Genomic DNA, 23981 nt, shown 5'->3' with positions numbered 1-23981 from the left:
AACATAAAACCAGATCTCTTGTAATATATTTGCAAGTCTTCCAATACAATTACAGATAGGCACTGCAGGGTTAACTACAAATGGTCCAAAGGGCTCGTCCGGGATTTGAACCCGGGACCTCTCGCACCCTAAGCGAGAATCATACTCCTAGACCAACGAGCCACTTGTGCATATAATATTCTACTCAAACGCTGTCTTGTACTATTTGGATTGATGAAAAAGCTAGTCCTACTGTCTCTTCTTAACAAGTAATTTTTAGCATGTGGCTCGTTGGTCTAGGGGTATGATTCTCGCTTTGGGTGCGAGAGGTCCCCGGTTCAAATCCCGGACGAGCCCAATTAATCACTTTAAGACAACAATGAGGATTTACAAAACATACTCACAATTTGAGATGTTGATGCAGCGATTCTGCATTTTACAGCGGACAATGACATAGACCTCTGGCGCCACATGTAATTCATAGAAAGAAAATAATTTGATACTTATCATCAAAGAAATTATATTATCATGAGTGCTATCACGAACTTGCAATTGCCCCTTCAAAACAGCCCTTTTGTGATGCTTCCCAAAAGGGGATAATGAATAATGAATCACTTTAAGACACTTCTCGGGATAAAGGCTAGTATGTACTCTTCGCAATTGGGTGCACTACGTACAAGTGTTCGAAGCGGCTCTTGGACTAGATGGCTTGATGTTAAAAGCGGTTCTACCCTCACAAAGTTACAAGTTATTCTTTGTGGGTGGCTCGTTGGTCTAGGGGTATGATTCTCGCTTCGGGTGTGAGAGGTCCCGGGTTCAAATCCCGGACGAGCCCAGCAAACTAATAGATGGAGCTGAAATGAAGAAAAGGACGTTTTCCGAAAGAACTCACAATCCGATTTTTTGGTAAAATTTTCCTAGAGGTACTGTCGAGAACAACACAGGACTCTTCCCCAATCTGTACTGCATGGTATTAAAATGATTTAACGTTCAACAACAAAGAAATGAACAAACAAAATGGCTTCCTTCAAACATAAAACCAGATCTCTTGTAATATATTTGCAAGTCTTCCAATACAACTACAGATAGGCACTGCAGGGTTAACTACAAATGGTCCAAAGGGCTCGTCCGGGATTTGAACTCGGGACCTCTCGCACCCTAAGCGAGAATCATACTCCTAGACCAACGAGCCACTTGTGTATATAATATTCTACTCAAACGCTGTCTTGTACTATTTGGATTGATGAAAAAGCTAGTCCTACAGTCTCTTCCTAACAAGTAATTTTTAGCATGTGGCTCGTTGGTCTAGGGGTATGATTCTCGCTTTGGGTGCGAGAGGTCCCGGGTTCAAATCCCGGACGAGCCCAATTAATCACTTAAAGACAACAATGAGGATTTACAAAACATACTCACAATTTGAGATGTTGATGCAGTGATTCTGCATTTTACAGTGGACAATGACATAGACCTCTGGCGCCACATGTAATTCATAGAAAGAAAATAATTTGATACTTACCATCAAAGAAATGATATTATCATGAGTGCTATCACAAACTTGCAATTGCCCCTTCAAAACAGCCCTTTTGTGATACTTCCCAAAAGGGGATAATGAATAATGAATCACTTTAAGACACTGCTCGCGATAAAGGCTAGTATGTACTCTTCGCAATTGGGTGCACTACGTACAAGTGTTCGAAGCGGCTCTTGGACTAGATGGCTTGATGTTAAAAGCGGTTCTACCCTCACAAAGTTGCAAGTTATTCTTTGTGGGTGGCTCGTTGGTCTAGGGGTATGATTCTCGCTTCGGGTGTGAGAGGTCCCGGGTTCAAATCCCGGACGAGCCCAGCAAACTAATAGATGGAGCTGAAATGAAGAAAAGGACGTTTTCCGAAAGAACTCACAATCCGATTTTTTGGTAAAATTTTCCTAGAGGTACTGTCGAGAACAACACAGGACTCTTCCCCAATCTGTACTGCATGGTATTAAAATGATTTAACGTTCAACAACAAAGAAATGAACAAACAAAATGGCTTCCTTCAAACATAAAACCAGATCTCTTGTAATATATTTGCAAGTCTTCCAATACAATTACAGATAGGCACTGCAGGGTTAACTACAAATGGTCCAAAGGGCTCGTCCGGGATTTGAACCCGGGACCTCTCGCACCCTAAGCGAGAATCATACTCCTAGACCAACGAGCCACTTGTGCATATAATATTCTACTCAAACGCTGTCTTGTACTATTTGGATTGATGAAAAAGCTAGTCCTACTGTCTCTTCTTAACAAGTAATTTTTAGCATGTTGGTCTAGGGGTATGATTCTCGCTTTGGGTGCGAGAGGTCCCGGGTTCAAATCCCGGACGAGCCCAATTAATCACTTAAAGACAACAATGAGGATTTACAAAACATACTCACAATTTGAGATGTTGACGCAGTGATTCTGCATTTTACAGTGGACAATGACATAGACCTCTGGCGCCACATGTAATTCATAGAAAGAAAATAATTTGATACTTATCATCAAAGAAATTATATTATCATGAGTGCTATCACAAACTTGCAATTGCCCCTTCAAAACAGCCCTTTTGTGATACTTCCCAAAAGGGGATAATGAATAATGAATCACTTTAAGACACTGCTCGCGATAAAGGCTAGTATGTACTCTTCGCAATTGGGTGCACTACGTACAAGTGTTCGAAGCGGCTCTTGGACTAGATGGCTTGATGTTAAAAGCGGTTCTACCCTCACAAAGTTGCAAGTTATTCTTTGTGGGTGGCTCGTTGGTCTAGGGGTATGATTCTCGCTTTGGGTGTGAGAGGTCCCGGGTTCAAATCCCGGACGAGCCCAGCAAACTAATAGATGGAGCTGAAATGAAGAAAAGGACGTTTTCCGAAAGAACTCACAATCCGATTTTTTGGTAAAATTTTCCTAGAGGTACTGTCGAGAACAACACAGGACTCTTCCCCAATCTGTACTGCATGGTATTAAAATGATTTAACGTTCAACAACAAAGAAATGAACAAACAAAATGGCTTCCTTCAAACATAAAACCAGATCTCTTGTAATATATTTGCAAGTCTTCCAATACAATTACAGATAGGCACTGCAGGGTTAACTACAAATGGTCCAAAGGGCTCGTCCGGGATTTGAACCCGGGACCTCTCGCACCCTAAGCGAGAATCATACTCCTAGACCAACGAGCCACTTGTGCATATAATATTCTACTCAAACGCTGTCTTGTACTATTTGGATTGATGAAAAAGCTAGTCCTACTGTCTCTTCTTAACAAGTAATTTTTAGCATGTTGGTCTAGGGGTATGATTCTCGCTTTGGGTGCGAGAGGTCCCCGGTTCAAATCCCGGACGAGCCCAATTAATCACTTTAAGACAACAATGAGGATTTACAAAACATACTCACAATTTGAGATGTTGATGCAGCGATTCTGCATTTTACAGCGGACAATGACATAGACCTCTGGCGCCACATGTAATTCATAGAAAGAAAATAATTTGATACTTATCATCAAAGAAATTATATTATCATGAGTGCTATCACGAACTTGCAATTGCCCCTTCAAAACAGCCCTTTTGTGATGCTTCCCAAAAGGGGATAATGAATAATGAATCACTTTAAGACACTTCTCGGGATAAAGGCTAGTATGTACTCTTCGCAATTGGGTGCACTACGTACAAGTGTTCGAAGCGGCTCTTGGACTAGATGGCTTGATGTTAAAAGCGGTTCTACCCTCACAAAGTTACAAGTTATTCTTTGTGGGTGGCTCGTTGGTCTAGGGGTATGATTCTCGCTTCGGGTGTGAGAGGTCCCGGGTTCAAATCCCGGACGAGCCCAGCAAACTAATAGATGGAGCTGAAATGAAGAAAAGGACGTTTTCCGAAAGAACTCACAATCCGATTTTTTGGTAAAATTTTCCTAGAGGTACTGTCGAGAACAACACAGGACTCTTCCCCAATCTGTACTGCATGGTATTAAAATGATTTAACGTTCAACAACAAAGAAATGAACAAACAAAATGGCTTCCTTCAAACATAAAACCAGATCTCTTGTAATATATTTGCAAGTCTTCCAATACAACTACAGATAGGCACTGCAGGGTTAACTACAAATGGTCCAAAGGGCTCGTCCGGGATTTGAACTCGGGACCTCTCGCACCCTAAGCGAGAATCATACTCCTAGACCAACGAGCCACTTGTGTATATAATATTCTACTCAAACGCTGTCTTGTACTATTTGGATTGATGAAAAAGCTAGTCCTACAGTCTCTTCCTAACAAGTAATTTTTAGCATGTGGCTCGTTGGTCTAGGGGTATGATTCTCGCTTTGGGTGCGAGAGGTCCCGGGTTCAAATCCCGGACGAGCCCAATTAATCACTTAAAGACAACAATGAGGATTTACAAAACATACTCACAATTTGAGATGTTGATGCAGTGATTCTGCATTTTACAGTGGACAATGACATAGACCTCTGGCGCCACATGTAATTCATAGAAAGAAAATAATTTGATACTTACCATCAAAGAAATGATATTATCATGAGTGCTATCACAAACTTGCAATTGCCCCTTCAAAACAGCCCTTTTGTGATACTTCCCAAAAGGGGATAATGAATAATGAATCACTTTAAGACACTGCTCGCGATAAAGGCTAGTATGTACTCTTCGCAATTGGGTGCACTACGTACAAGTGTTCGAAGCGGCTCTTGGACTAGATGGCTTGATGTTAAAAGCGGTTCTACCCTCACAAAGTTGCAAGTTATTCTTTGTGGGTGGCTCGTTGGTCTAGGGGTATGATTCTCGCTTCGGGTGTGAGAGGTCCCGGGTTCAAATCCCGGACGAGCCCAGCAAACTAATAGATGGAGCTGAAATGAAGAAAAGGACGTTTTCCGAAAGAACTCACAATCCGATTTTTTGGTAAAATTTTCCTAGAGGTACTGTCGAGAACAACACAGGACTCTTCCCCAATCTGTACTGCATGGTATTAAAATGATTTAACGTTCAACAACAAAGAAATGAACAAACAAAATGGCTTCCTTCAAACATAAAACCAGATCTCTTGTAATATATTTGCAAGTCTTCCAATACAATTACAGATAGGCACTGCAGGGTTAACTACAAATGGTCCAAAGGGCTCGTCCGGGATTTGAACCCGGGACCTCTCGCACCCTAAGCGAGAATCATACTCCTAGACCAACGAGCCACTTGTGCATATAATATTCTACTCAAACGCTGTCTTGTACTATTTGGATTGATGAAAAAGCTAGTCCTACTGTCTCTTCTTAACAAGTAATTTTTAGCATGTTGGTCTAGGGGTATGATTCTCGCTTTGGGTGCGAGAGGTCCCGGGTTCAAATCCCGGACGAGCCCAATTAATCACTTTAAGACAACAATGAGGATTTACAAAACATACTCACAATTTGAGATGTTGATGCAGTGATTCTGCATTTTACAGTGGACAATGACATAGACCTCTGGCGCCACATGTAATTCATAGAAAGAAAATAATTTGATACTTATCATCAAAGAAATGATATTATCATGAGTGCTATCACAAACTTGCAATTGCCCCTTCAAAACAGCCCTTTTGTGATACTTCCCAAAAGGGGATAATGAATAATGAATCACTTTAAGACACTGCTCGCGATAAAGGCTAGTTTGTACTCTTCGAACACGTACAAGTGTTCGAAGCGGCTCTTGGACTAGATGGCTTGATGTTAAAAGCGGTTCTACCCTCACAAAGTTACAAGTTATTCTTTGTGGGTGGCTCGTTGGTCTAGGGGAATGATTCTCGCTTCGGGCGTGAGAGGTCCCGGGTTCAAATCCCGGACGAGCCCAGCAAACTAATAGATGGAGCTGAAATGAAGAAAAGGATGTTTTCCGAAAGAATTCACAATCCGATTTTTTGGTTAAATTTTCCTAGAGGTACTTTCGAGAACAACACAGGACTCTTCCCCAATCTGTACTGCATGGTATTAAAATGATTTAACGTTCAACAACAAAGAAATGAACAAACAAAATGGCTTCCTTCAAACATAAAACCAGATATCTTGTAATATATTTGCAAGTCTTCCAATACAATTACAGATAGGCACTGCAGGGTTAACTACAAATGGTCCAAAGGGCTCGTCCGGGATCTCTCGCACCCTAAGCGAGAATCATACTCCTAGACCAACGAGCCGCTTGTGTATGTAACATTCTACTCAAACGCTGTCTTGTACTATTTGGATTGATGAAAAAGCTACTCTTACTGTCTCTTCCTAACAAGTAATTTTAAGCATGTGGCTCGTTGGTCTAGGGGTATGATTCTTGCTTCGGGTGTGAAAGGTTCTGGGTACAAATATCGGACGAGCCCAATTAACTACTTGAAGACAATAAAAATGATTTACAAACATACTCACAATTTGAGTTGTTGATGCTGTGATTTTGCCTTTTACTGTAGACAACAACAGAAACCTCCTGTTATCACAGTCTGACTCATTTTTGAACAGTATAAAATCATGGATGTAGAGTAGAGAGAGAAAGAGGAAAGTCAAATTATCTCTTCCATTCTGGCTTTCTAACCGTACAGCCAGTCTGTGATTTAGAAAGGAGTGGCAAAAGCAGATGAAGTGGATTAGCAGATTATATACAGTATGTATATATATATATATATATATATATATATTTCTGCTGCCATGATAGTCTTCAAACATTAGCTATGTTTCCATCTTGAGGAAACTCTTAAATTGTCTCAAAGAAGAAAATTTGAACCAGGCGTGTTTTCATTTACTGGTTTGGAATAAATCAACCATTCGAATCAAAGCAGGATTTTGTCATGTGTTGACGCTGCATTTGGTTGTAATAAAGAGGAAGTAGAGGATCACACATCTCAGAAAAATGGAGACCTCCTCGTCCATGATGGAGGTTTTTATTTTTTGGGGGGGTTTCATTTCTCTAACAAGGCACCAGCTGACTGGAGGGCGAGAAAGTTTGCTACATCAGAACTTATTCAGTAAACATGTTTCCATCTCCGCTTTTTCCGAAATGCCAAAACTAGCTCAAGCGAGAGTAAAAAGTTTGTTGAAACATTTTAGGGATTTATATGGAGTTTTTCCATTTTCGTTGACAGTTTCTAATGCTATGTTTCAAAGTCTGCATTAAAAAAATGCTGATGGAAACCCATCATGTCTTACAGGAACAGTTTTCAGTCAGAGGCTCCTTCAGATTTGTTGGAAGGCTGACTGCTACTGCATATGCTTCCTGCCCACAGCATCACCATCTACAACATCTCAGGGTTCTTGGAAGATATGTGCTATGTTATTTATTTTCACTTTTGGATGAGGTATTCAAAAACACCTCATCTAAAAGTTTTTGGAATTATTACTTACTTAATTCCAAATGATTACTTTCTGACTTCTGGATTAACTGTTAGTTAAATAACTTAAGCAATTTGTTAAAACTGCCACAAATGTGCAGACAATAAAATCATAAAAATGTTTCATAGAACTGCAAGCCAAACCCATGCGAGACGCTGAGAGCTCCCCACAAATTGCTACTTAATGCATCTTTTTCAGAACTAATGAATGTTCTGAGTGGTTGGGAGCGTGCTAGGATTCTCTCTGCGCCTGTTCACACTCACCCACGAGCGCCTCCTTTCTGGCGCAGCCACTTAATCGGTGTTCATGTTGTGATACGCTTTTTAAAAATCACCTGTAGTGATTTGCTGCCTAATTTAGTGCTTTCCACGCCCCGTAAAAACTCAGTGCCATTATCGGCCCCGCAGAGGTGAGGAGCTGCTTAATTTAGCATCGCAGAGTGTGATTGGTACCAACTGTACACTCTCAGGAACCGTTATATAAAGAACGTGAAGACCCTCTGTATTCACTGCATTATTGCTGCCAGAGGACGTTGATGTACTGAGAGCAGCTTGCCACAGGCCTGATCTATAGCTCCAGCTGTCGCCGCTCCTTCCCCAACCTCTGATTCATTTCAGAAACAAGCTAAGTATACGATGTTCATAAAAAAAGCAGCTTTTTTTTTCAAAATGCTGCAACCGATCTGTATGTTTTCCAGCTTATTAAGAGCCAAGTCTGTCAGCTGTGAAGAGAGTGAACTGGGGTGAATGATCAACTGTTAACCACCACTGCTACTTCACTGATTACACGGCAGACCCTCCATCTGTCTCGCCCCGTTCCAAGCCCTCCCCCAGGATAAACAAACAATTCCCTCTCTAGATATTTGTCTCTCAGTCTGCCCAACCCTCTCCTCCGTCTCTCTCTGACCTACAAATCCCTTCACACATGCTGTCTATCCCCGAGAATTAGTCTCAATCTCCACTTCTCTCCTCGTCCGCTTCATTTCCATGAGAGTTCATGGTAGAGGCACTTCCACACTGAGAGCGGAGGAAGGAGGGAGCGGGCACCGAAGGCTTTGGCAGTGTGTGTACTATCAGAGTCAAGGAGATGGGGGGTGAAGGGGCTTTAAGAGGCCTCTGTACATCCATTCGTCTGCTCCACAAGACAGCTCTTGTGGAGAAGGAGGACTTTTCCTGTAGAAATCGACCCGTGCTCATTGATTTGTCTGCCGTTGTTGCTTGGAGGGAAGGGGGCTGGTTGTTCCCTCAGACAGTGTGACGTGGCCCCGCCATGTCATGGGGAGGGCGGGCTCTTGGTAATTGGCTTGTTTCTGTTTAGGCTCTGAATGAGCTGTGCTGTTCGGTTGATGGCACTGGTGGGAGTAAGAGGAGGTTAGTTCAACGTTTTCGATTTTCTTTTTTTTTTTTCCCGAAGAGTTTTTGCGGCGCTATATTTTTTTCGACAGTAGGCAGACAGGAAGGAGGGTGAGGAGAGGGGGGAAGACATGCGGCAAGGGTCGTCGGGACCGGGAGTCGAACCCGCGACGTCCGCGTCGAGGACTAAGGCCTCCAAACGTGGGGCGTGCTAACCCCCTGCGCCACCACAGCACGCCCCCAACATTTTCGATTTTCAATCGATTTTATGATGCATATTTTTGAGAAGTTCAATGATGCAGTGAAATTCATGCATAGGAAATGTGTGTCAGCATCCCTACGCTTACTTGGATCAATATCTCTCATATGTGTTTTCACCAAAACATAATACACACAGAAATATGATAATAACTTATCATGATACCAGGAGTAAAATACAATCAGATCCAATAAATGAAAATATGCACTCTGATGAAGCTCATTTGTAAAATTTAAAAAATTTAAGATGGTATTAAATATACTTTTACAACATGTCCACATTTTTGCATTAAAAGTATATAGTTTTTTTATTGGTCTGATTTTGTATTTTTATGTTAAAAGCCATGTTTTTTTAATTGTAAGCAGAAAATCACCATAATTACCACAAAAAAAGACCTAAAACATTCCTCCATGTTTCACTTTGTGATAAAGTTCCTGAAATAAATGAACTTCTCAATAATGTTCTAATTCATTGAATAGGCCTGTATAATAAGCACCATCCTGTTTTTTATCATAAGACTAAATAATAGTACATTTTAATTGAATTGCCTTTGTCATTTTGAGATCTCAAAGGGAAGAAGATTTTATTGATGCAACCTCACTGATGACAAATCCTTTGTTTGATGGCTTTTAGTGGAGAGTTGATTGGGCAGTCTTAGCTATGTTAGAGATTCAAGAGGTTCTCAAGCATGCATGATAGGATCAAAGTAACTCTGAATTTGTGTTTATTGAAGCAACTACATTTTAACGTAACATAAAGCTCAAACAAGTCAATTTTGCATAATGGCTCTCTTGATACTATAATCCTAATACCATAGATCACCAATCAATTACTGAAAAACAGCTCAAAACATTGTTACCAGGAAGTACCCAACAACATGTCGATGAAATCTGTGATGCTGATGAACTTCTGAACTTCTAGGTTAAGCAATATAAACCGAAATTTTACAGTCTGGATGCAAAAAGAACATGCTCATATTTACACTGTGGTTTATTTCAATATCAACTGGCACTAAGTGCCAGTGAATAGTTCATGCCAACAACTTTCACGACAGACCATCTTTGCTTGACGATCTTCAACTTTCCCAGTTGGAATTCAAATTCTAGCTAAAATAGGTCATGCTGTCAGTTGCACTTTCACTTTTAAACGTCTTGCATCCCGAGGTTCAAGAGTCTTAATCTGTACAAAAAGGCAGTTTGAATAGTGTGGAATGAATTACTTTACTAATAAATAGTTTAACAAATTAATTAAAGGCTCATTACATGCAATAAAATGACAAAGAAAAGAATATAAATTTAAATGTTCCAGTTGTACTTTGAAATATAGAATACTGATTCTTTGTTTTCCCAATAACTCTCTCTACATATACATGTGGCGCATGGACTTCACCTTCACAGCGGCCAGATCTGGATTATTACAATAACATTATTCATAAAACCCTGCTGAGGTGTTAACTTTAAAGTTCCAATGAAATATGAATCAAAGTTATTTAATGGCATTTTCATAAGCTAAACTCTTAATCAGGACAGCAACCATCCTTAAATGTAATTTTACTTTAAAAAGACTAGAATGCTATGCTATATACAGTGCTACTTGAAAGTTTGTGAACTAGTTGAGTAGTTTAGATTTTTCTTATTTTTAACCATGATTTTCTTATTTTCTCATTACCAGTTTTTGTATATGAAATGTCAGGTTTATGTTCATCGATTCCATTTGCTTGTTTTGAGGGAAATGTATGAATTGCAAGCAGACTAAATGAAACATGGAATCAGAGCATCTGCAAAAGTAAATGAACCACAGCTGCACTGGTAAAGACAATCCGGTAAAAGACTCAGGTGAAACACATGTGAGTGCTCAAGCAATCAACTAAGCAGACCAATCAAATGAGACATCCTTGGGAAAAGTTTTGAGGTGCACAGGTTAAATGGGAGAGGAAACCAACCAAACCACTGTTGTGTCAAGGCATAAAGACCAGATCAACAATGCCGAGAGGAAAGGAGACATCTGAGGACATCAGAAAGAAGGTAGTAACAGCCCATCAGTCTGGGGAAAGCTATAAGACCATCTCCAAAAGATTCCAGCTTCATCCATCCACTGTGAGACAAATCACTTACAAGTGGAGGGCACTAGGCATCACCGCAACTCTGCCCAGAAGTGGACGGCCGTCAAAACTCACACAAAGAAGCACCAGAAAAATAATAATGCAGGTAAAGGCCAACCCACGCATCACCTCCAGAGAGTTGCAGACCTCTCTGTCAGCATCTGGGATAAATGTACATGCGTCTACAATCAGGCAAAATATCAATAGACATGGCATTAATGGGAGAGTTGCTAGAAGGAAGCCTCTGCTTTCAAAAAAGAACAAAGCCACCCATTTAAACTTTGCCAGAGAGCAGAGGCTTTCTGGAAGTCCATTCTCTGGATGGATGAGTACAAAATTGAATTATTTGGCCACAATCACAGGCGCCATGTTTGGAGAAAAGTAAACACTGCATTTAAAGAAAAGAACGTCCTCCCAACAGTGAAGCATGGTGGTGGGAATGTGAAAGTCTGGGCCTGCTTTTCTGCCTTCGGACCTGGACGACTCCATATAATCCAGGGAACCATCAATTCCCAGGACTATCAACAAATTCTTGACCAGAATCTCCTGCCATCAGTCAGGGAATTGATGCTGGGATGGAAATGGATTATGCAACAAGACAATGACCCAAAGCATTCCAGCAAAAGTACCAAAGATTGGCTTAAGAGAAAGGAGATTCACACTCTGGATTGGCCCAGTCAAAGTCCAGATCTTAATCCCATAGAAATGCTGTGCCAAGATCTGAAACGGACAGTACATGCCAGATGTCCCTCCAACCTCACTCAACTGCCAGAGTTCTGCAAGGACGAGTGGACAGAAATCCCAAATAGCAGATGTGAGACACTCGTTTGTGGTTACAGAAGACGTTTAGTTGAAGTAATGGCTGCAAAAGGAGGAGCTACAAGGTACTAACTGAAAGAGTTCACATACTTTTGCACTTGGCAGATTTTCATTTTTTTGACAGATAAAATACTTTTGTTGAATAAATAATGAAAACATGTATCCTTTGTTCTTTGTTTCCCTTATTTGGAAGGTTTGCTTTACAATTTGAGATTTGGATGTTCATTTCACATGATTATTATAATTTTTCTTTAGAAAATAATGACCATGTTCAGGTGGTTCACAAACTTTCAAGCAGCACTGTATATTGGCAATAATTATCTGTCTTTTTTCTTGAAAAATGTAAATGAATATCTTCAGGAAGAATTACTAGAAAGATCTAAAGATGCTAAATTAATGTTGAAGTTCTTAAAATAAGAAAATAAGAATGCCATACCATTTTTGACATTGTCCCTTCAGTACGCCATCACAATCAGGAGGCTGTTTACAGCAGATTAGCAGTTTGTCCAGGTGTTTGCTAATTGCTGCTGCTAGTCTGGAGGAGCTGGAAAACTGAGGCACGGGGGAGGGTTGCTCGATTGAGGACTTCAGCTCCGAGGTGGAGCTTTGGATAAATCAGCAGGGCATTGAACAAGCGTTTTGGCATCCCTGAGTGGTTGCCACGGGAGATTGGAGGATTTCATGCATGCATGCATGAAAGACTCAAAGCAACACTTCAGGTATGTTTTAATGAGAGAATAACATCATGGCATGATATAAAGCTCAAAAAAGTTTGATTTTACATGATAGCCCTCTTTCAAGTACTGGCTGTGGCTTTTCCATCTCATCTACTTTTCCTCCATAGCTGAGCTAAACTCATAAAGGTTAAACCCATAAAGTCTTGCAATTAAACCAGCAATCGGAAATTTTATTAAAACTTGTGGCTGACTAACAAGTTAAAGTTGTGTTGTTTGTACATGTGTGCCAAGCTTGTGAGGCTATTGGTGCATTTCAGTGTACTGTAGTGGTGCGGAATTATCACATTTGTAATTCAGTACAAAAAAATGGTGTCAGTTCAGCACTGTTTTCCTGTATCGGTATTGGAAGTGAAGAAGGTGGATCGGTGCATCCCCTGGTTTCAGTGGGTTGGCTTGAGCCAAAGTTTATAAAAAAGACCCTTGAAGTTTATTTTCCAAGCTTCTACAATGAATCCAGGCTGGACAAATCCTTCTCGACTCTGGTGCAAGCAGATTCCCTGTAGGTCCGGTTCCACAGGCCCGGCAGTCCGGACCCCTTAAACCAGGGGTGCCCAAAGTGGGTCCTGGAGGGCTGGCATCCTGCATGTTTTAGTTCTCTCCCTGGTTTAACGCACCTGGATCAAATGATGGCTCGTTAGAAGCCCTAAGGAGAAATTTGACCTTCTGAAAAGGTTGTTACTACCGCTGGGGAGGGAACTAAAATATGCAGGATGCTGGCCCTCCAGGACCCACTTTGATCACCCCTGCCTTAAACAGAGAGCTGGACATACATTTGTATTAAGACACATTTTATAAAGATCTCAACAGGAAGTTCCAATTTCATAACAGGACTCATTGCACATTTATATTGACTCTTATAGCACAAGTCTGAGTATACTGAATTCCTGAGACAGAACTATTCTTTCAGAAATGTTTGCAGAAGCACTGTGCATGCCTTGATTTTTGATTTAATACAACCCATACCATGGAAGTGATTGGAACACATAAAGTCAAAGAAGTGGAAGTGTTTCTCTTTAGTTTTAGCAATATAGTGGACACCTCAGTGAAAACCCAAGGCTTATTGGAATCATTATACTGAAAGGCTGGTTTGGGCCAAAAATGGAGAACTCAGTGTAAATTGTTGTCTTTGTTCCAAGGATGGATTGATGGATTTTGTTTGTATATGTTCCAGAACCTAACTGTACTGAGTGTACCACTTCAAAAAACTGTAACTATTTTATATCCAACATTTTGTTAAGAATGAAAGCACAATTGTCCAAGTGCAGCTATCTTCAAAACATTTTTCTTTTTATAGATGAATAAAGTGTTTAAGGAGAGAAAAAAAGAGATTCTCCTTAAAGGCGAAAGAACATAAAAGAAACAGGTCTCAGAGAACAAATAGGTTTTCTTGTGTCACCGAGCCCTGGACACACTGGGTTTATTTCCCCAGAGACTTTAGAAAAGGGCTCCAGTGGCAGGTAGAAGCAATTCTTAAGTTTGGTCTCAGATAGTGTGTATCTGACAATGGAGGCACAAACACACCCCGTCACGCTCAACACCTCTGTTGACTGCAAGGAGGCATGCTGAGCCGCATTTAGAACGTCGTCAGACAGGAAGGAAGCTCCACGTGCAGCACTGACCAAAGCGTTGGCAGGAGGGTTCCTGCTGTCAGCAGAGAGAGAGAGCTGCCGTAACATGACAAGGACCAATAAACATCGTTTGACTTCGAGATTGTATGCTTTCTTCCCCAGAGATTGAGAATGAATATTTGTTATTGTTGAATTTTCACTCACTTCTGCTGATGGACAGGAAAAACGTATGATCCTTGGCAGAAAAATAAAATCACTGTTCGTGGAGAATATTCAGCCAAATCTGGCTGAATGCTTCTTTTTTTTTTTTTTATATCAATGCTTCTGATACAAAACCCCAAAACATGTAACTATGAGGATTCCAATAATGATCCTGATTCCAATTGATACAGAGTCAGTCAGATACTCAAAGCTATTAAATCAGTGCTTGAAAACTAGCTCCACAGTACAATATAATAATCACAAGTAGTCTGTATTGCTATTCCGTGTATGATTTGGTCATTGCTTTTTCCATTTCAAATATTATAGTTTTTAGTTTTAAAACTAAAGTAGGAAAAGCAACAGTCACAACACTAAAGGAAAGCTCTGTTTTTTCATATTGTGATTTTAATTGTAAAAGCAAAGACAAGCTTTACATTTTGCTACTGCAACATTTGTGACCTTCTGGCGCAAATGAAATCCCGACCTGTGCTATGTTTTAACTTAGCACTTTGGAAACAGCCCCAGTCTCTTCCTGTTTGTCCTGTTTGACTCGTCTCATTGAGAGCTGATGACCTTACCATGAACAAACTTCTTCTTCTTTGGCCACTTCCGTCATGTTCGGTATCTCCACAACAACCGTGTATTTTATTTTGGACTGAGAGCGAAAATCAAACATTTGAGTTTTAATTAATTTGATTTTACATTTTTACATTTAACTTTTGAAAGTCGAAAAACAAGAAACCACATGTTTTTTGGTTGGTTTCTTTGTGATTTTGCTTTGAAACAGAAAAGCCAAAGAACGAGTCACACATGAATTATTTCTACAGTTCTTTCTTTCCTTTTTTATTGACAATTTGTTTAGTTTGTGAAACAGAAAAACAGGAAACGTTGTCCTCTAGTTATTGATACATTCTCTTTCATTTTTAAGTCACATCATAATTGCACACTTTTTGGGTTAATAAATGTATTTGAAAAGGAAAAGGTGCAATTAAAAAAATTAAAAGTGGAAAAATTGGAATCTGGTCAAAATAAATGAATAAATAAGATGGAATTTGGGAAATAATAAAGTCCTATGTAGGCAGTTATCAGGCCATAGCTCTGGCTACAGAAATCCAGCAGAGCTAATTAAAGATGAAACAACAGCAGCAATTTGTTTTTCGTATGTGGTCAGATTGGTTTGGATAAGTTATTTTTCCCTTAATAAAAGAAATCATCAATTGAGCTTCTCTGTAGCCGTCTGGGCAGAGGTGTGTGTGTCACAGGTCTTTCTGTCTCTTTGGGGTTGAGGAACTGAGGGGCAGATGGATGGATCATCCCGGAGTGTAAGCTGCAATCCACCCAGTCAGGGTTAGAGCGTGATTCAGCCTCCTGCGAATCCCTGAAGGATTTAACGAGCACAGAGATGTACAGAGTAAGACGATGGATGGTTTCTGAAAGCTTCAGAAAAACCCTGTCTTTGTACAATACTGTATTTGTTTTCATGTCCTTCCTTACTCTGATGTTCTATCTTTGTTACATTGTGTCCTCCTGGGTTTGTCTACTGTCTGCCTTGTACTTTTTTTTTTTTTTTTACTTTGTCCTGTTATTGTTAAATTCCCACAGAGTTGTATGAAGAATAGTATTAAACTATATTCTGGACTTTGAAAAGTTACAGGGAAGAAGGTAAAATATGACCCCATCCTAGAACATTTCTGCTCTCACTGCCACATTTCACATCAAACCCAGCTTTCTTTTCAGCCTGTTATTTAGAAGAGTTTGACATTTTCGGATTTCTATTCCGTGTGATCCCAACAGCGTCCAGGAGGATATCAGATGTTCCCCGACCTGGAGCGTCTCATTAGGGCTGACACATGCAGACATCTGCTCATGCACTCTGAAAATCAACTTCATTACAGCTTGTGCACATCTGCATATGCGCGCAACCCGTGGAAAATGCATGCATGAATGCATGTTATTACTGGGACGTCTGCACACTTAACTTGCAGGAGGAAACTTGTTGTGCACACATATCCTAGGCCTTTTAATGATTCATTTTAACTGTCCTTTTTCCAGACAGAAATTAAATGGTATGTATTGCATGAATTTCAAAAGCAATAATTTGAGGACAAGTTTGTATTTATACAAAAATTCTTTACTTAATAAAATATTATTTCCACTGACAGATTTTTTCTACTTATATAATTATCCTCCTGAGACCCAGCAATACATTTTTGTCCTCTGTGGAGGACATAGGTTTTTTTGTTCATAACTCTGAAACCATACATGCCACTGTGTTAAATCCTGTTGGTCCTTAGAGAGGACATCCTGGGCCTCGAAATGTGTTCAAATTTGCCACAAGAGAGTCCCGATGTCCTCTCCAAAGGACATACTGTAAAAAATAAATAAAAACATGTATTGAAACTTTTTCAATTGTAGTGATGTTTTTTCACTCCAAAGAGTCATGTAGTGAAAAAAAAAAAAATTTCAAAAACTTTTTTTTTTCTGGGTCTCAGGAGGTATTTTCCCCATGATTTACTTAAAAAAATCTGCCAGTGGAACTAGTTCTTTTTAACCTACATGCAAGAATTATTGACTTAAAACAAGCTCCTATATCTTGCTATAAAGTTACTTGTGAGTTAGTTTTGTCTCATCTTAAGTGTGAAATAGAAACTAGACTAAACATTGCCCATTTACCTTAAGGTGCGAACTGTGTTTCGACCTCATGCTTTGTGTGCCATCATTAAGCTTCTGGCATGATTTTACTCCAACATTTAGCCTCCCTTTTTCACAAAATATGTACAATTGATTTAAATTAGAATTAGTCATAATCCATGCACAGACTCAGCTTTCAAGTATGGTCCACTAATTTTAATAAGGTATCAGACAGGCTATGGGGTAAGTCACCCCAGAACCCAAGCGAAGACCAAAATCACAACCAAGACCAATTGTGATGTGTGTTAGGGGTCCTTGTCTTGTATGGATGTAACAATTTCTCGAATGATTCAAGAATCTCGATTTTTAAAATTTCTGGAGGAAAGATTACTTGTCTCAAAGTTTTGTTAAATTCTATTATTTTATTTACCATGCTGTGTTCTGGCCGGATGATTATTTGTGTTACGCAACACTCTCACGTCCACCGATGAGCTGTTGACGAACGCCAAGTGCTGTTAGTGGAGGATGATGATGATACACACGTTTTGTCTCTTTCTCACCAAGAAAGAGACAAAAAGTGTGGATTGCTTTAAACTAAATAGAAAAGATAAAAGCGCAGTGTGTGTATTGCAAAACAATGGCACGTCCTCAAACCCCTCAGCAGGAAACATCCACTACATGCATCAAACTTGTTCGTGGAGCCTATATAGGATTATGTTTTTTGTTTCCTTTCAAAGGTTTTATCTGTGAGTGTTACTGCAGATTCTGGCATGTCATACATGTGCAAGGAAATGCATTTTGGCTAACATTAAAAGTACTTGTTGATCAGGAAAAGTAACAAGAAAAAGAAAAAGCTCTTCCAGAGAAAACAGAGGGAAAGGTAACTGATAATGGTAATGTCCTTCAAATGCTCTGCAACCAATAGTAATTTTAAATGTCTATTTATCAAAATGTTTTGGCCTAATATAACTGCTCGAATGGCTTCCAACAGACCCCCTTCCAATCCTAGTGATGCCTCTGCCTAATCCCCAACCTTTCGTTTCAAGCCTAGGATAAAATATGGCATTTTCTAAGACCTAAAAACTCAATGGCTGCCTCACATACACATAAATATGAACACATCCATATTAGTCTAGTGAGTCCACAGTCCCACACATGTTTAAAAAGATATTGATTCGGTTGTTTATTCAAGGTATTAGCCCTAAGTCCTACCAGACCCTCAGAATGTTTTTTCCATAGCTGTTTAAACCTAATTAGATTCCCAAAAAGGAGAAAACATACAGCAAACGAGGCGAGTGAACGAAGAGGCATACATGAAAGGGGAACACTAGGAGTACCGGAGAAAGGCAACTCACTGGAGTTTACAACACAACAAACTAGTATTCTGGCACGCAGAGAGACAATGGGATGTCACAGAGTCCCCGTGTCTGATTAAGTTTTCTGCAAAGCATCAGGAATCCTCTACATAGACTGACTGATGAGTCACAAAGCAGGCCGCAGTTGACTTCATTTGGACTGGAGCTGCTTTCAATTACTGCAAGTGTCACGCTGGCTCTTGGCCTGTTGCGGGCCTTTGGGGAAAACAGGACTTCCTATTGTTGAAGAGCCAAGACTGCAGACTGTAGAGGAACTCAAGTTTGATCTATTTCGGTTCTGTGTCAATGTCATTAAGAACTGTGTTGGTTTAGGTTGGCCTTAGGTGCAGGCTGAATAATGAAGCTTAGGGCAAGGATTCTTTGACTCAAGAGTTGCACTATGACCGTTGTGTGGTTCCATACATCTTTGAGTTTTGAATTCCAGAAGTGAATGTTAATTTTGCAAGTTAGTGAGCAGATTCAAAATGAAAATTTAATGAGTTCCAAACTTTTGGCATACAAGAGTATTTTGAGGTAAAAACTAAAGAAATTAAGAATTTAAACATAAAAATATGTGAGAAACTTAAAATGCATGCTCAAAAGAAGTTTGAGTATGCAAACTATTTCTCAACTATTATTGAGAAACGATTGCTTACTGGAGGGGTGGACTGTTGAAGTTTGAAAGATTTTAACCCAATAGATTCACCTTCATAAGTGGAGCATTACAGTTTTCGGTATGATGCTCAAGGAGATGGAAAAAAATGAGAAAGAAATTGAGAAAGGTCAGAAGAAGGTTTTTGAGGAGATAAGACTAGAGGATAGGAAAGAAGGATAGAGAGAACACAAGACAACACCCCAGAAGTCTGCTTTTACACCTGCAGAAAAGGAGAAAAAAAAAAAACTGGCCCAAGAAACCACACAAACAACATATGCATATATAAAGTAGTAAATAGAACATCACTGAAAAGTACAAAGTACAAGTTAATACAAGATGTATTTAGCGTCAACCAACATAGACAATATGAACATTATAATAAATATGAATATTGAGTTTTTTGCATGAAAGGGGAGAAATATGTGGAGATGCACTTCAAGTTGTCTGTTATGTATATGGTAGACGACCAGTGATGCTGTGGGCCTGTTTCTGTTCCAAAGGCAAAGGAAACCCCATTAGAGTTAATGGTATCAGGAACTATTAGTCGTCCCAAAGGATCTGAGAGAAGATCTTGCCGTTCTTATTTGAAAACTGAGAGTAGATCATTACTCTTCAAGCTAGTAATAGGTCTAGAAAAAACAGCAGGAAAAACACAAATTGCAAAAATCAACCTTCTTCCATGGCCGACTCAGTCCTCAGACTTAACACTGAATAAACGGCCTTAGGTTATCTGGAGAACTAATGATCTACACAATCAATAATTTGATCCAGGATTTTACAATCTCCCAAAACTACACATGAAGTTCTCTTTTTGTGAACTTCTCAACATTTTGTGCTGGATTGAAACTCTTGACCCCGCCTGAACTAAACTATTTTCTTTTGCCTTTTGTGACTCTGAGGAGAGCAGCAACAATCAGATGATTAGAATAATCAGGACTGCTGGAGTAGTTTTTAAAGTTATTAACATAAAGACCTCTGAGCTCTCTAAGAAACTAGCTGATTTCTCTATTGGGCTGTTAAAAACTGAGGTTAATGGCAACTGAATATTTGAATAGAATGCTGAATAATAGCAGCTATGGAACATAAAAGTGTGGAAGTTGAGTGTGGCCAAAGAATAAGAACGAAGACTTTATTATTATTATTATTTCCAAACCACGCTAGTATACTGTTAGTATTGACAGTCACAAACTGTCAATACTAACAGGGCATACATACAGGAAGGGTAAGACACAATACATAACTTCCTGTTCAGGCAATGTAAAGTCAAGGATGTTTAAAATCCCAATTTCTTTGGAGATTAAACATAAATGTTCGCTGTCAATAAAATCAAAGGGAAAATATTGAAGCCTAAATTTACAGAATGAAATTTAATTAATGAACTTTACCTGTTGGTGTTGTTTTTCTGTGGAATGTGACTCCAAATCATGCATGGAAAATCTGCTTATGTGAGTATTGCATGTTCTATTATGACCTTTTTATGGTTTACACAATCTTAGGGAAAATTTGGCAGTTTTCCAACTGGCAGTGATCGACATCCTCCACGAGGGTAAGACATAAAAAGACATGGCTAAAGAAGCTGGCTATTCACAGAGTGCTGCATCCAAGTGTATTAATAGAAGGTTGAGTTTTAGAAAAAATGTTTGGTACACAACAAGGTACACAAGCAGTAGCGACAACCAGAGCCTTCAGCGGATTGTGAACCAATCCTTGATTCTGCACTTTCAAGGATTTGAGGGAGATGCACAAGGGGGAGGACTGCAGCTGGAGTCAGCCCTTCTACAGCTATTATGAACAGGAATGGCAAGAAGGTGATCAACAAAAATGGAACAATACAAAAATGGAGGGAAATGCTCAAGAAGCAAAAGGTACCTTGGAGTGCTGTGGTGGCGCAAGGGTAAAGCACAACCCACAAATGGAGGCCTTGATCCATCACAGGTTTGAGTTTCGGTCAGATGACCTTTACCGCATGTCTTCCCACTCTCTCATTACCTACTTTCCTCAAATAAAGACTGCTAGAGCCAACATAACCTTTCAGCAAAAGGAACCTTAAGTATACAAGCACACCTTTGGGGGTTCTTCAAGCAAAATTCTTTCCAGAATTTTGAGGATCACAAGAATGGAGGATGGACTCAGCACATCAAGAGCCTCCACGCACAGGCATGGGATGCAAATATCTTTCCTGGGCTAAGGAGAAAAAAAACATAAGTGGACTGTTATTCAGTGGTCCACTGCCCTTTATTGGGATTAAAATTAAAGATTCTATCTCATGTGAAAATTAAGTTTCCAGAGTCTGAAGGAAGAGTAGAGCAGAACAGAATCCACATTTCTTTAAGTCCAGTGTGTAGTGTCCACAATCAGTTGGATTTTCTTAAGTGCACAGTGAATGCAGCTGTCTAGCAGGAAATATTAATGCTTCCTTCATACAAGCTGCAGCATACATGAATGGATATGCTGATTTAATTTTCCAGCATGGACTTGGTGCCGGCCCACACTGCTAAAAAAAACAACAACTGATTTTCTACTTTATTGTGCTGCTCATTTATTTACGGAAGAACACCAGTTTTTCTTTAGAGAAAAAACATCTTTCATCAGGGCTGTAATGAACTTGTAGCAGAGATTACTCTTTCACTGCTGGTGGCCTGTCTTCCTGACCTTGTTGTCAAACCTGCGGGAGACATAGTCTTTGCCAGGCAAACTGCCAGTATGGCAGGCTGTTTCAACATTGGCTCAACTTCACCACCAACCTCATTCCGGCTGTGGATAGAATTTCATCTTCAGCACTGCTCTCCCAGAAACAGTGGCAATGCCAAGCACACATCAAGATGATGGCAAACAGTCCTGAAGTCTACCAGTGGCTAGATTCACCTGACTTCTCTTTGAGAGCCTATCAAAACTAAGCCAGTAGCTAGAGGGATGGCAGCAGGGTTTCTTCAACCAATGCCACCAAAACAGTTGGTGTGTCCAACCCTGGCATCCTTCCTCTCCTTATGTCTGTTCTTCTTCTTGCCTTTAGGTGGCATCAAGGTTCCACCCATGCTTGAGGTCTAACTGGCTAATAATTTGATATTTTTTCTTGAGCTTCACAAATATGCACTTGATTGTCTTGTCCTTTCTATAATGTTCTGTCAGTAATACTGAGTAGAGTTGGATCTCTAGTGGTCATATTTTGTATATTTAGTGTTCCTGTAGGTAGTTTTAAACTTTAAGTGGAAACTGAACAGCAACAGTTTTCTTTCTTTGCATTGTATGGTCAGGCCAGGAAAATACTCAAGCAAGGAAAGCACTCTGTCAATTTTGAGAAGGCTGGAATTGATGGTAAAATGATGATTTACTAAAGCCGTCCATGCAAATCATCAGCCACTGTAAGAACTAGACAAAAACAAGTAAAAATTACAATCGTTTTCATCACTCTTTAAGCATAGCTTGTTATAGCAGTACTAATGCATTTTATTAATGTTTGAGAATGCTGACCGTTAGCATCTACATGGGTTTTTCATTTACATTGTTTGTTCTTACAGTTTTACAGTGTGCCTTATGTAAAGCTTCGGAAACAATCCCAATGTGCTGCTTTTCTTTTGAAGAAAACTGTTGAGCTCACCTGTACAAATAAACAGAATACATTTCCCATAAAAATCCCAAGAAAATACACAGAAGACAATTGTCACAAAATTACAGCATGTGGAAAAGTTCCAGGGGTTAGAGCTCATAAAGCAAATATATATGCATATTTCTAGCTTTTTTCATGCAAACACCTTAAATAAAGGATTCCTGCTGCCAAACTGCTGCAATGCTGTGGTTAGTAACTTTAAACAGGCCAGACAGATCTTTGGAACTCTTTGTACATATTGCCATTAACTTGAAATAGCTGCACATTCAAGCAAAGGACAAGTTCAGACATTAGAACTATGTAAATACAGACTGGTAACGAGCAGCATTTGGGTTGTGTTTAGGAGGGGTTATTAAAGTGCCAGTAACCCTGGAAACTCCGTCTAATATTTACTCGTTTATGAGCACTTTGGCTATGATTCAATTATCCATCAGTGACAGCAAAATGGCTGCTGTAGATAGTGTGGAAATACATGAGATCAATGACATATCATAGGGTGTGAAGATTTAAGAGCTGCCATGGAGGTTCATTTGATTTTCATTTATTATTCTTATAATCAGCTTTTTCTAATGGGCTTGTTTGTACTGGTGACAAATGTGAGTCCCAGTGATTCAATTGTTTGTTTTCAGCTCCATTCATCTGCATTAACTCAAGCTAACATAATTAGGCAGGTTGATGAAAGATTAGCCAATGTGTGTGTGGGGGTGTGTGAGTGTGTGTACTGGTTTAGATATCCTATTTAGGACCATTTTTGGCATATTTATCAACCCTCTCAAGACCAATAAACCTTATAGGGACCAAAGCTGGGTCATACTACTGTTAACCCCCTTATGTAGGATTAACCCTGGTTAAGGTTATATCTGGGAAATGACATTAGTCAATTCCCAACTAATGTTGGGATATTGTTTTCATGTTTATTTTCTCCACCATAAGTGATGATGCTCATTCTGGTCAAACAGTTCAGTTTTAATTTCATCAGACAAGAGGACATGTCTTCAAAAGTTTTTTTGCCTGAAATCTTGCTTTTTTTTTTTCTAAGTTTAAACATGGGTACATGTACAGGTTCCACTGCGGGAAGTGACTCTGCTACTAGTTTCCAGCAGGAATTTCACAAGATCTTTTGTTGTTGCTTTGGAGTTAATTCACACGCTGACACTGTCTTTTATGGACAGTGTGATGTCTGCACATTCTTCTGATATTTATATTTCTGTATAATCGATTGAACAGATGAACCTTCAGGAATCTGAAATATGGTCCCAGGGATGAAAGAGACTTGTGGGGGTCCACAGTTCTCTTTTCACCATATTTTCCACCAACTTCTTTTAATTTGCCTTTGATGTCGCATAAA

The 23981-nt window shown here is 39.6% G+C and overlaps 17 non-coding genes across 17 annotated transcripts; 11 read left to right on the top strand and 6 right to left on the bottom strand.

Moving 5' to 3' along the window:
- Positions 1 to 90: 90 nt before the first annotated feature.
- On the bottom strand, positions 91 to 162 carry trnap-agg (transfer RNA proline (anticodon AGG)). The gene has a single exon. It is a non-coding gene; the product is annotated as a tRNA-Pro (tRNA).
- Positions 163 to 264: 102 nt separating this feature from the next.
- Positions 265 to 336, top strand: trnap-ugg (transfer RNA proline (anticodon UGG)). Its single transcript has one exon. It is a non-coding gene; the product is annotated as a tRNA-Pro (tRNA).
- A 406-nt stretch (positions 337 to 742) lies between these two features.
- trnap-cgg (transfer RNA proline (anticodon CGG)) lies at positions 743 to 814 on the top strand. Its single transcript has one exon. It is a non-coding gene; the product is annotated as a tRNA-Pro (tRNA).
- Positions 815 to 1099: 285 nt separating this feature from the next.
- trnap-agg (transfer RNA proline (anticodon AGG)) lies at positions 1100 to 1171 on the bottom strand. The gene has a single exon. It is a non-coding gene; the product is annotated as a tRNA-Pro (tRNA).
- A 102-nt stretch (positions 1172 to 1273) lies between these two features.
- Positions 1274 to 1345, top strand: trnap-ugg (transfer RNA proline (anticodon UGG)). The gene has a single exon. It is a non-coding gene; the product is annotated as a tRNA-Pro (tRNA).
- A 406-nt stretch (positions 1346 to 1751) lies between these two features.
- Positions 1752 to 1823, top strand: trnap-cgg (transfer RNA proline (anticodon CGG)). The gene has a single exon. It is a non-coding gene; the product is annotated as a tRNA-Pro (tRNA).
- A 285-nt stretch (positions 1824 to 2108) lies between these two features.
- trnap-agg (transfer RNA proline (anticodon AGG)) lies at positions 2109 to 2180 on the bottom strand. Its single transcript has one exon. It is a non-coding gene; the product is annotated as a tRNA-Pro (tRNA).
- A 95-nt stretch (positions 2181 to 2275) lies between these two features.
- Positions 2276 to 2347, top strand: trnap-ugg (transfer RNA proline (anticodon UGG)). The gene has a single exon. It is a non-coding gene; the product is annotated as a tRNA-Pro (tRNA).
- Positions 2348 to 2753: 406 nt separating this feature from the next.
- On the top strand, positions 2754 to 2825 carry trnap-ugg (transfer RNA proline (anticodon UGG)). Its single transcript has one exon. It is a non-coding gene; the product is annotated as a tRNA-Pro (tRNA).
- A 285-nt stretch (positions 2826 to 3110) lies between these two features.
- Positions 3111 to 3182, bottom strand: trnap-agg (transfer RNA proline (anticodon AGG)). The gene has a single exon. It is a non-coding gene; the product is annotated as a tRNA-Pro (tRNA).
- Positions 3183 to 3755: 573 nt separating this feature from the next.
- Positions 3756 to 3827, top strand: trnap-cgg (transfer RNA proline (anticodon CGG)). Its single transcript has one exon. It is a non-coding gene; the product is annotated as a tRNA-Pro (tRNA).
- Positions 3828 to 4112: 285 nt separating this feature from the next.
- On the bottom strand, positions 4113 to 4184 carry trnap-agg (transfer RNA proline (anticodon AGG)). Its single transcript has one exon. It is a non-coding gene; the product is annotated as a tRNA-Pro (tRNA).
- A 102-nt stretch (positions 4185 to 4286) lies between these two features.
- trnap-ugg (transfer RNA proline (anticodon UGG)) lies at positions 4287 to 4358 on the top strand. The gene has a single exon. It is a non-coding gene; the product is annotated as a tRNA-Pro (tRNA).
- A 406-nt stretch (positions 4359 to 4764) lies between these two features.
- On the top strand, positions 4765 to 4836 carry trnap-cgg (transfer RNA proline (anticodon CGG)). The gene has a single exon. It is a non-coding gene; the product is annotated as a tRNA-Pro (tRNA).
- A 285-nt stretch (positions 4837 to 5121) lies between these two features.
- trnap-agg (transfer RNA proline (anticodon AGG)) lies at positions 5122 to 5193 on the bottom strand. The gene has a single exon. It is a non-coding gene; the product is annotated as a tRNA-Pro (tRNA).
- Positions 5194 to 5288: 95 nt separating this feature from the next.
- On the top strand, positions 5289 to 5360 carry trnap-ugg (transfer RNA proline (anticodon UGG)). Its single transcript has one exon. It is a non-coding gene; the product is annotated as a tRNA-Pro (tRNA).
- Positions 5361 to 5755: 395 nt separating this feature from the next.
- trnap-cgg (transfer RNA proline (anticodon CGG)) lies at positions 5756 to 5827 on the top strand. Its single transcript has one exon. It is a non-coding gene; the product is annotated as a tRNA-Pro (tRNA).
- Positions 5828 to 23981: the final 18154 nt, after the last annotated feature.

This window comes from Xiphophorus couchianus, chromosome 23 (genome assembly GCF_001444195.1).
Source record: "Xiphophorus couchianus chromosome 23, X_couchianus-1.0, whole genome shotgun sequence".
NCBI lineage: Eukaryota > Metazoa > Chordata > Actinopteri > Cyprinodontiformes > Poeciliidae > Xiphophorus > Xiphophorus couchianus.
This window is presented reverse-complemented; position numbering and strand designations above follow the sequence as displayed.